Genomic DNA, 12,476 nt, shown 5'->3' with positions numbered 1-12,476 from the left:
GTTTGCCGCTATAGCTGACGAGGTGCGTTTTCTACCGGCTCAGGCAGGTTAATTACAGTTTTACCTTTAGGTACTTCTAAAACCCCTTTTTTATTTTTAATACATAACTTTTAAGTTTAATTTAAAATTTAGACAAATCGACCTCTGTTTGTCGAACCCCTTTTCCCTTTTTTTTCCTTGTTCTAGGCCTTCGGCCCCTTCCCTTCCCCTAGTCCTTTACTAAATTAGTTTTTTTTTGTAAGGGCTTGTGTGTGTGTGTTAGTGGTTTAACCTTAAAATTTATTTTAATATTTTCTAAAGAGAGTGTCTGTAGTGTGTTTGTGTGTGTTAGGCTCTCTTATTTTACTATGTCTAAAGACAAGGTCTCAGGCTTCAAGAAGTGTGACTCGTGCTGTCAGAAAATGTCTCTGACAGACGGTCACACTTCTTGTGTATTGCCTGGGGCCTTTGCACCTGTAGGACTCTTGTGCCTTTTGTCATGGGTTTAGCCCTAGAGTCCTGCAGGAGCAAGAATAAGCTCATCTTGCGGGGCTTATTAAAGCCTGAAGGCCCCGACTCAGTCTGTGTCAGGAAGCCTTCAAAAACTTCTAAACAGTCGGCTCCTGCTCCAGTGTCGACTGCTGCGGAATCTAAGTCGGCCGACATCGGCTCTGGCTGGAGCCGATGTTTCTAACCCATACTGTTACCTCGGCTCCGGCTGGGCCGAGGCTGATAAACTTTGTCGGCTCCGATACCTTTATCGGAGCCACAATCGAAAGAGGTCCAGATCCCCCTCTATCGGATCCGTGCATTTGGCGCCAGGATCCCCTCTCCTTTCGGAACGAAGTCACAAAACTCATTCCTCTCGGTCTTCCAGATTATCCGACCATGATTTGCAAAGGGTAGTGAGTAGACTTCTCAAGTCCGAGGCACTGGCCCAAATGCTGCATAGCCCAACTCACCAGTCAGTGGCTATTCCCGTTCCCCAATACATTCCTCCTCCGACTCCTTCGAGTTCGGAGCCAAGGCTTGTCGGAGCCATGATTGTCGGTGCGTCGGATCCGATACCTTCCATTTCGGCTCCATCGTCTGCTCCGATCTCCTCTTTGGAGGGATCTCGGCGCCGAGCTTCCCTCGTTGGCTCCGAGGGGGCGAGTGGCATCGGACCCTTGTCCGACCCCGCTCTCCCTCTCGGGGCTTCGGCGTTACTGAGTTCGGCTCTGACATCGGCTTCGGAGCCGTCTCTGTCGGTGCCGGGGGAGGTCCTTGTCTCTTCGGAGCGGGGGCCTCGGGCCTTGCCTGACAGGGGTGCCTTCGAGGTCATGCGGAGCGTGCTAGAACCAGGTTCTGCCCCACAGTCAGCTCCTTCAGCCCCTCCATCTACAGTGCCTGCGGTGATTTCTACTCACCCCCTTGTCTCAGACTGCAGAGAGCCAACTCCTCAAGTTTCCCCATTGAGAATTTCCTCCTCTTCCGAGGCCTCTCCTGACCCTGCAGGAGATCCCCCTAGGAAGAGGCAGTGCAAGAGGAAGCACATTGACTCCCCTGAGTCTATCACCTCCGACACTGACTTAGAGGAATCCGAAGGTTCCCCTCGATCCCCCTCTGAGGATGTCTCCTTTGCTGACATCCTTGAAATCCTGAAACAGAGGGGGAACTGGCCAGCCCTTAACCCTTCGGAGGATGAGTCAGTGTATCTTGAGGCGTTTGGCTCTCGCCCTTCTACCTCCTGGGTGTGCCCTCCCTTTGACCCCCTTATGGGAGTGGTGGCAAGGAGGGCTTGGGCAACTCCTGACTCAGTGAAACCCACCCGAGGAGACCATCCAAATTTATTACTGCCCCCAGAGACAAAGATTTTTTATCCAAAGGTGTCCCTGTTGATGCCATGGTGGTGGCTGCGGCCACAAAGAAGGAATTAGCTGATCCGTCGGTTCCTGTCCATCCTCCTAATAAGGAATCTAGGACCATGGACAGGTACGGCAAGCGGATGTTTTCATCAGTGACCTTTTCAATGCGGTCGCTGAACTACTTATGCCACTTCACTCGTCTCCAGAGAGATTTACTCAAGGATATGGGTGAACTGATAAAGGATCCTACAGCTGAGGGGTTCAAAGATACAATGAACTCCCAGTTGGCAACCCTAAATTCCATCGTCAACTCCTCCATGCGGCTGGTGTCATATGCAGCAGATGGAGCGAGTAGAGCCGCAGGCACAGGTGTTGCCTTACGACGTCACGCCTGGATGTGGCTATGCAATTTTGCGGACCCTTTCAAGGCGTCCTTCACCAGTTCTCCCTTTGATGGATCATCCTTGTTTGGTCCACAGGTGAAGGATACATTGACCAGGTGCGAGGTAGAAGGTAAGACTCTCTCTGCTGTAGGAGTCCGTTTTTCTACCCCTTCTAGACCCTATCCCAAAGGTCAAAGGGGAGGAAAGATGTGGTTCATAAACAATCCCAGGGAGTCTCATCTGACGCACAAGGCCGATTCCCCTCTAGAGGCAGAGGGGGGAATAATAATAGACGCCGCCCTGGAGGCAGAGGAGGTCCGCAAAACCAGGGTAGCAGAGAAATGTTCTCTGACAAACCCTTATAGCACCCCTGAGGGGCTGCCCGGCTGTCCACCTTCGGAGGCAGTCGGGGGAAGGTTATCACTATACCCAAAAGCCTGGCTTTCCCTTACTCAAGACAAATGGGTACAGTCGATCATATCCGAGGGTTACAAAATTCCCTTTATTCACATGCCAACCCAACCAAAAAGATCCCTTCCAGATGTTCCACCCGGTCTAAGGGAACAAGCAGCATTAGAAATTTCAAAGCTGCTAGCAAAAAGAGCTATCCAATCAGTCCCGGCAGACCAGCAAGGATCCGGAATCTACTCCAAATTATTTTTGGTACCAAAGAAAACAGGGGACTGGAGACCCATACTGGATCTCAGCTACTTAAACAAGTTTGTCAAGAAAACAAAGTTCCGGATGGTCACGCTACAGTCCATTCTACCCTTCTTGGGTCAGGACAATTGGATGTGCTCGATAGATCTTCAGGACGCGTACTACCACATCAAAATGAACAGACGCTCCAGGAGATATCTCCGCTTCAGGCTGGGAGACAGTCACTACCAGTTCAGGGCCCTGCCCTTTGGTCTCACTACAGCCCCCCGTGTGTTCACCAAATGCATGGCAGTGGTTGCGGCTCACTTGAGACGTCAAGGATTCCAGGTGTTTCCATATTTAGACGACTGGCTGCTTACCGCCACCACCAGACATCAGCTTCTCCTATCCAGGGACTTCACCATTCAGTCTTGCCAAGCTCTAGGCATTTCAATAAACTTCGAAAAATCTGCTTTGTCGCCTTGTCAATCTATTGTCTTTATAGGCGCCACCTTAGACACACTCAATCTTTCAGCCAGACTCACAGAGCAGAGGGTGTTAGACATTCGGAACCAAGTTTCCCTTCTCTTACAATGCAACAAAGTCAAAGCCAGACTGGTTTTGAAGGTACTAGGACTCATGGCAGCAGCTATTCCCCTTCTCCCCTTAGCTCGCTTTCACATGAGGATCCTCCAATGGATGCTGTTTACTCAATGGTCCTTTCAACAGCTCCCGATGTCCCATACCATATTGATAACTCAAGCATGCAAGAATCAACTGTATTGGTGGATCTCCTCACCTCAACTTCTCCAAGGAAGACCCTTCACTCCCCCCCCCCCCAGTCGCCACGTTGACAACAGATGCCTCCCTGATCGGGTGGGGGGGCATTATCAGGGCAGGACAGTCCAGGGCACGTGGCAACCTTTCGAGTGCCACTTGCACATAAACGTCTTAGAGATGAGAGCAGTGCTTTTAGCGTTGCAAGCCCTTCACGACTCTCTTCCCACTGGGACTATTGCAATTCAAACGGACAACATGTCCGTAGTGTGGTACATCAACAAACAAGGCAGAACCAGATCATACCCTTTATGTCGAGAGGCACTCAGACTTTGGCAATGGGCGATCTCTTCTCTGCGTTTTCTGATAGCAACGCACATTCCCGGGAAATCCAACGTTATTGCAGACAAATTGTGCAGAGCAATTCTCATGCCCCACGAGTGGTCTCTAAAGAAATCAGTTCTAGAAGAAGTATTCCTAAGATGGGGCCAGCCTTGCTGCGATCTTTTTGCTACTCCCCAAAACAGCAAGTGTCACGACTTCTTCACTCTCTTCCCGTTACCAGGCCATCCCACCAGAGATGCTCTAGTCCACGATTGGCCACGGGGACTTCTATATGCCTTTCCCCCCTTTCCACTGATATCTCAACTAATTCAGAAAGCCATCGCCTTGAGAGTGACTATGATCCTCATTGCCCCTTACTGGCCTAGACAGATATGGTTTCCCTTTCTTCATCATTACCTTTTGGAGCAGCCTTGGCATCTGGACCCAGTACCAGATCTGATAACCCACCAATCGGGTCAGCTGCACCAATCTCTGCCTTCTCTAAACCTCACAGCGTGGTTTCTCCGATTCCAACCTTAGCCAAGCTTCCCTCAATATCTCGCTCGGTCCGAGATATCTTGATAGCCTCTCATAAATCTTCTACCTGGAAGATTTATAGTAGCAAATGGAAACGTTTTTCCTTTTGGGCAACATCAAAAAACATAGATCCCTTTACTGCACCTATCCAGTCTATTTTAGACTTTCTAGCAGAACTCTTTCATTTAGGATCTTCTGCATCAACCATTAGAGTTCAATTGGCTGCCATATCAAATTTTCATGTTGGTGTTTCAGAGTCTAGCATCATGGCTCACAAACTCTGTAAAGCCTTTTTAAGGGGTGTATTTCTTCTTAAACCTCCAATCAAAGATCCCCCGCCTCAATGGGATTTGAACTTGGTTCTGGCATCTTTAATTCTTCCCCCCTTCGAACCGGCGGCTTCATGTTCTCTGAAGTTGCTTTCTTGGAAGACACTTTTTCTGGTAGCTATAACTTTAGCAAAAAGGGTATCCGAACTCCATGCTCTGTGCAGTCGTCCTCCTTACTTAGTTTTTCACAAAGATAGGGTATCCCTCTGTACTAATCCATCCTTTTTGCCTAAAATTTCTTCTCAAATAAACCTAAACCAAATTATTGATCTTCCCATCTTTTTCCCTAACTATTCAAACAGGTCAGAACAAAAGCTACATTTTTTGGATGTTCATCGCCAACTTAGATATTACTTAGACAGGACTAAACAATTCAGGAAATCTGATCAATTGTTTCTGTCATATGCGGAAGGTAAATTGGGCCTTCCAGTTACTAAAGTATCCCTCTCTAGATGGCTCACCTCTACAATAACCTTCATCTATGAGATCAGACATCAAAAACTACCCTCAAGACCTAGAGCTCATTTAACTAGGGCATTAGCTACATCCGTAGCTTTTCAGGATAGGCTGCCAATAGATTCAATTTGTGCAGCAGCCACCTGGGCTTCTCCTCATACATTCATTTCACATTACAAATTGGACATGGTTTCCAGAAGTCGTGCCAATTTTGGTTCCACTGTTCTCAAGAGTCTGTTCAGATAGGCCACCGGGATAAGGTGCTAGGGGGGCCCCATCCATCCAGAAAGAAGAATGAGAGATTGACAACTTAACATTGAAGTTATGTTATGTACATAACGTTCCATGTGTCTTCTTCTCGCCTTCTTTCTTGCGTCCCACCCTCCTTCCCCCAAGCCTGGACAGACCGACTGGAATTCATTTTGTGTTTTTCTTCTGAAAGTTGTCATTCCCACACGTTCTTCCACCTCTTCTATCCTTACTGAGGTCTGCCTTTCCTTTACGCAGATTGTTTTGAGGTGGGTTTCCCTACTCCATTCTATGGAGACTAGGATTGCTTGGTATAGCTATCAAACGAGATCTGAGTAGTTACCGCCTAGCATTGTGGGATATAGGGGAGCCTCGAGCCGGTGGAATTAGCTCTCGAGCTTTTAGTATTGGCCGAGTCGGAGCCGAGGATCGGCTTCGAACCCATCCAGCAAGAAAGAAGGCGAGAAGAAGACAACTAACATGGAACGTTATGGTAGGTACATAACTTCTTATTTTTTCACCTGTCACCCCTTTGACCCCTTCCATTGTAGACAAAATAACCCAGTTCTTATTAATAACCTCAAATACCACATTAATGTCACTAGCAAAGGTTAAAGGCATCCGTAGCATATTATTAGTGCTACGTCCAATATCATTCCTACTAACTTCCATCTGTAAGAGAACAATATTCTCATTATAATAAGGTTTACATCTGTCATGCCTGGTTCTCCAGGCCTCAAGTATACATTTGTCAATGTCATACCCTTTATATCCTCTCTCAATTAATTCTGATTTAAGTTGATCCAGAGCAAGTTGCAACTGGTTGTCATCATTATGTAGATGCATCATCCTAAAAACTTGTCCTTGTATAATATTCAGTTTAGTGTGTTTCGGATGCATACTATTGTTGTGCAACAGGTTGTTCTTCCAAACTGGCTTCCTATACAGACTAGCCCTGATAGAATCTAACTGATGCTTGGTGACTTTAACATCAAGAAGGTCTATTTCATTAGGAGAATATTAGTGTGTAAACCTCAGAAAATTCGTAGTCTCATTCAGATGTACAATTAAATTAGTAAGAGCTTGTTCAGAACCCTGCCACAACAAAAATATATCGTCCACAAATCTTATGTACCAGGCAATGGATCCACTAAACAATTCACTAGAAAGTATGTACTCATGTTCCCATTTGACCAAAGAAAGGTTGGCGTAGCTATTGGCACATGCAGTGCCCATAGCCATGCCAACTTTCTGTAAATAATGTGTCCCCAAAAACAAAAACATTGTTATCCAATACAATGTCAAGCAATGTACAAATCAACCACACTTTATTATTCTCCATCCCTTTATCACAAAGCAACTCTCTCACCTTCTCTATACCCCATTCATTGGGAATGACAGTAAACAATGACTCAATATCTAGAGTCACAAAATAGCAACCATGCTCAACAGCTCTCCATTTGGAGCTGAGCATATTCGAAAAGGTCTTAGTATCTTTCAAAACTGTTGAACAACTATCCAAAATTAGATGTAGATTTTTTTCGATATATATGGAAAGGGGTTCTGCGGCCCATCCTTTACTAGAAACAATAGGGCACACTGGTGGATCTTTCAAGCCCTTATGTATTTTTGGTAACCCATATACTATGGGTATCACAGGATGTTCAACAGAAAAATAATTAAAGATGGACTCAGATAGCATACCAGTGCTTGAACAGCATGGTTTCGCTTAAACCCTTTCTTAAGTCAAAGCCACTGAAGCATTGATTTTATTGTTTTTAAGAGTTGCCATACAGTATTCCTTTAAGTAAGCTATGTTTTAATTGCATGATGTCATAATTAGTTTGATTGTTTTAGTATTTAAATGTGATGCTGTTTGATTGCAGTCTGAAGAAGCGATGTATCCGTGAAAGCGCTTACTCAATTAAATGCTCTTGTTTTTAGCCTTGTTACAACCAGTGTTACTATTTTTTCTTAGTACATTTTGCTTTTTCACTGGTTGTTTTATTGGTATGGGAGTTTTATTTAATAATATTTGGACCTGATAATATCCGTGGCTGCATTCTACATGAACAAAAAAGCTAACTGGCACCACATCTGTGTGCCCTGTTCAGTCACAGCTGCACCTCAGGTTTTGTCCCTACCAAATGGTGCACTTCTACAGTCATCCCTCTCCATAAAGGGGGAGCAACTGCAGACTCTGGGAATTATTGCCTCATTAGCCTGACAAGTCTGATATGTAAAGATATGGAGCGCATCATCATGGACCTGATTAACAAAGATATAGGAAATCTCCAAACTCTAGACCCCATGCAATTTGACTTTGTGAAGGGGAGATCATGCCTGCCCAACCTGGTTGACTTCTTTGAGTCAGTTACCAGAGCTGTGGATGAAGGTAAGGCAGTGCATACAGCCTATCTTGATCTGGCTAAGGCCTTTGATACCATTCCTCACTTGGGAATTATTGATAAACTCACCAAACTAGGCATCAACCCCTGTACCACTAGGTGGGTTGCAAATTGGCTGACAGATAGAGCACACAGTGTAAAAGTAGTAGACTCCAAGTCAGACTGCTGACCAGTCACGAGTGGAGTCCCACAGGGATCAGTCCTGGGTCCTCTCCTGTTTGGCATCTACTTCTCAGAAGTCCAGGCCAACACAAAGGGACTCTGGCTGACCAAGGTTACAGATGACTGCAAGCTGGGACCCATTATTAACGCCCCAAGTGATGCAGACATCCTACAGAAAGGCCTAACTGAGACCAGTGACTGGTGTTGAAACCATGGCCTTAAGCTTAATGCCAAAAAATGTGTCGTCATCGCCTTTGGTAAAAACTCAGTTCCCACTAATTACCACATCGATGGGAGCCCACTAAACACTGAAGGTGTTATAAGAGATCTGGGGATGCAGGTTGACAGCAACCTCTCCTTCGACCACCACATTGCCACTGTGGCCAGAACGTCCTTCTATGTGGCACATCTCATCATCAAGGGTTTTGCATCCAGGAAGAAAGAGGTCATCATCTCTCTCTACTCTTCCCTCATTAGACCAATCATTGAGTATAATGCCCTATTTAGCATGTACGTCACTAGACAACTGCAACAGCTGGAGAGGCCACAGAAGTACCTCATGAAGAGGATCGTAGGCATTAAACACATGTCCTACACAGACAGACTCAAAAGACTCCAGCTATTCTCTGTCTCATATTGCCTACTTAGAGGCGATCTTTGCTTGACTTGCAAAGCCATGTCTGACCCAGCACTGTTAGAAATGCTACATCTAAAAAAATCCCAATCCCTCGCACCACACACTCCAGAAACCTCCACCTCATTACCACAATCAACAGAACATGCTGGTGGGACAGATTCCTCACCCAGAGACTACCCATACTTTGGAATAGACTTCCCATACATGTAAAACAGAGCACCTCGCTGTCCCTCTTCAAGAGAAATCTTGATGAATGGATGGGTAATAGAAAGTTCACCCCAGGGATCATTCCAGTGGCTCTACTTGATAGAGGCACTGGGAACTAACATCGGGTGGCACGGTGCCAGGGCACTTCTATGGGCTAGACTTGTAAAGGCTCCAGGGCCATTAGCCTAGTACACACCTATGAAACTATGAACTTAATGTGACCTGAAAAAAAAGCCATATTGATGTGATGCTCAAATAATGTACCCCACAACCTAAAACAGCTCTGGAAAAACATCACAAACCACCTTACTCCAGGTTCTAAACAAAACCCTTCACCATGCCCAGACAAGACACCCTTAGAAATAGCCAACTTGTTCAATACATACTTTATCGACAGCATAAGCAAATTAATAACAGACCCTACTCTCAGTACTATCTACTTTTGAATGCCAAGTGCAGCAGGTACTTTACCCTAATCCCCCCTCCGGGGGAGTCCCCAAGGGATGCAGTCATACACGATTGGCCCTCGGGTCTCCTTTATGCCTTTCCTCCTTTTCCGTTGATACTCAAAGTTCTTCATAAAGTCAGCGCATTGGGAATGAACTTTATACTTCTCGCTCCATACTGGCCACGTCAAATCTGGTTTTCCTTCTTGTGGCCTCATCTTCAGGAGGTGCCCTGGATTCTAGACCCAGTTCCGGGTCTTCTGATTCACCCGTCAGGGAGGCTCCATCCATCTCTGCAAACCTTCAAGTTGACAGCATGGCTGCTCCGATTCCAAACATAGCCAGGCTACCTGACCTTTCACCTTCAGTGCAACATATCTTCTCACAAAGCTTCTCTGAGAAGATTATATCTCAGCAAATGGAAAAGATTTTCCTCCTGGGCTTTGGAAAATAATCTTGACCCTTTCTCTGCACCTTTACTCTCAATTCTGGAATTTTTAGCAAAGCTTTTCCAGGAGGGGGCAGCTGCAGCTACTATTCGTGTTCAACTAGCTGCAATCTTTAATTTCCATCTTGGAGAAGGAGGTCCGAATATTATGTCCCACAAACAGACAGACAAAGCTTTCTTGAGAGGTACTAACCTGTTAAAACCACCCATTAAACCACCTCTACCTCCATGGAACCTAAATTTTGTTTTATCCCATATAATCCTTTCCCCCTTTGAGCCCGCATCATCCTGTGACCTAAAGTATTTAACCTGGAAGAGAACTTTCTAGTAGCAATCACTTCAGCTAGTCGAGTTTCGGAGCTACAAGGGCTGTCCATCAAACCTCCCTATATGCTGTTCCATAAGGACAGAGTCTCAATTCGTATGAACCTGTCCTTTCTACCTAAGGTATGCTCAGAATCAAACTTAAACCTGTACATAGGTTTACCAGTTTTTTCCACAAATATGGCAATAAGGCAGAATGTATGTTACACCAACTGGATGTTCACAGACAATTACATTTCTACTTACACAGAACAAAGGACTTTAGAAAGACTGACCAACTGTTTGTATCCTTTTCAGACTGCAAGAAAGGTGCTTCAGTAGCTAAATCTACTATATCCAGATGGTTATCAGATTGCATATGTTCACCTACCAGTCTGTAAACAAACAACTTCCAGGCAAAATAAGAGCTGATTCAACTAGTGCTATTTCTACTTCTTCTGCCTTTCTTGCAAAACTGCCAATTGACACCATCTGTGCTGTAGCAACATGGGCAAGACCTCATACCTTTATCACTCATTACAAAGTGAATTTTGCCTCCAGGAACAGGGCCTCTTTTGGATCCATGGTACTGAAGAATGTTCTCCCATGAGCCACACAAGAAGGATGGTGCTAGGGACGCTGTCCCATCAGTGAAGAATGAAGGTGAGACAGGACAACATCACATAAAGAAGTTATGTACTCACCATAACGTTCCATGTGAGTTGTCCATCTCACCTTCATTCCTACGTCTCACCCTCCTGCCCCCAGCCTTTGGCTCCTGGAGGATCGAGAGATTACTATTTGGCATCTAATATTCTCTGACCCTCTTCTTGGTTTTTGTTGATAGTAAAAACTTTTTATATGCACTATTTAGTATACTAGCAAACAAGATCTGGGGAATTCCCTAGAGCATCATGGTAAGCCACAAGCTAGTTGGGAGACCTCAAGCTTTTGTAAATGGCCAAGTCAGAACCGAGGATCGGTCCTAAACCCATCAGTAAAGAGTGAAGGTGAGATGGACAACTCACATGGAACGTTATAGTGGGTACATAACTTCTTTTTTTCCTATATAAAAGCTTAAGTGGCAGATGCTGCAGTCAACCTGCACTCTGTATGTGCAGTGATGATTTAAAGTCATCAGCTTGCATCATCCAATGAGATGTACCCGTATCCATGCCTTTGAGAATGAAATTGTTCATCTTGTGCTGTCTGCTTCTCTGGGCGCCTGAGAAAAGCCACCCCCTCCATTTATACCACTTTATAATGCTTGATAACCCTAACTCTAATCCTGACTCTGCCCCAAACCATAACCCTGCACTTTACCTTAGAAAAATAGTTTCATAACACTACCACTATTCAGATAAATTATGTCTGAATATGTGCTTGGGTTTTGTTGACTGCATCATAAAAGGAGAGCATTAATTACCTGTGGTTTGATGCTTGTGCATTTGATAAATCAAAGTATTCCCATATATATATATATATATATATATATATATATATATATATATATATAAACAATGGGTAAAAAAAAGTCACACAGATAAACCATTCAGTAATAACTGCAAGAACTCAACAACCACGCTAGAGTTTTCACTGTATGATACTTTAAACCTTCTGTAATTGTAGCCCATGGGATATCTATGTAAATGACCACTTAGGACATTAAGTGTTTGAGCTATATGGCTCTTGAATGTCCATGACTTTTTGAGTTTTTTAAGTTTTTATGGCATAGCATTTAGCCCAATAAAACCAAAGCCCACTAGCTGTAAACATGCAAGTTTAAGCCTTTTTATTGACCTCATCAGCTAAGTATAAGTGGATAGTTGGCGAAACTTTAGAAACACAGGGTCTTTAAACCTAGCTGATGTCCATAAAGATCAAGGTGCTTGCAAAATATTCCAACTAACATCCATGCTAAAGGTAATAAAGGTTAAGGTGTCTGTAAAATATCCCAACTAGCATCCAAACCAAAGGATATGTATATATATATATATATATATATATATATATGTGTGTGTGTGTGTGTGTGTGTGTGTGTGTGTATATATATATATATATATATATATATATATATATATATATATATATATATATATATATATATATACACACATATATATACATACACATATGAGTGTGTGTGTGTGTGTACGTCTGCATGTGTGCATGCACATATGTAAATGATTACATGTATAGACAGATATCTAGATAGTATGGGTTCACTTATGGCAGCTCACTCCCAGCCACATCACCAAGCTCCTGCAGCATAGTCTGGGCAATATTCCTCTATGCCATACAGCTGGCATCCTTCAGTCTTATTTTCAGTCAGCATTGCACTGCTC

General features: G+C 44.4%; 1 protein-coding gene across 1 annotated transcript in view; it reads left to right on the top strand.

Moving 5' to 3' along the window:
- AXDND1 (axonemal dynein light chain domain containing 1) overlaps positions 1–12,476 on the top strand; it is a 2,684,234-nt gene that overhangs the window by 380,577 nt on the left and 2,291,181 nt on the right. The window lies entirely within an intron of this gene.

This window comes from Protopterus annectens, chromosome 10.part0 (assembly GCF_019279795.1).
Source record: "Protopterus annectens isolate FY-2018-M chromosome 10.part0, PAN1.0, whole genome shotgun sequence".
Lineage (NCBI taxonomy): Eukaryota > Metazoa > Chordata > Ceratodontiformes > Protopteridae > Protopterus > Protopterus annectens.
This window is presented reverse-complemented; position numbering and strand designations above follow the sequence as displayed.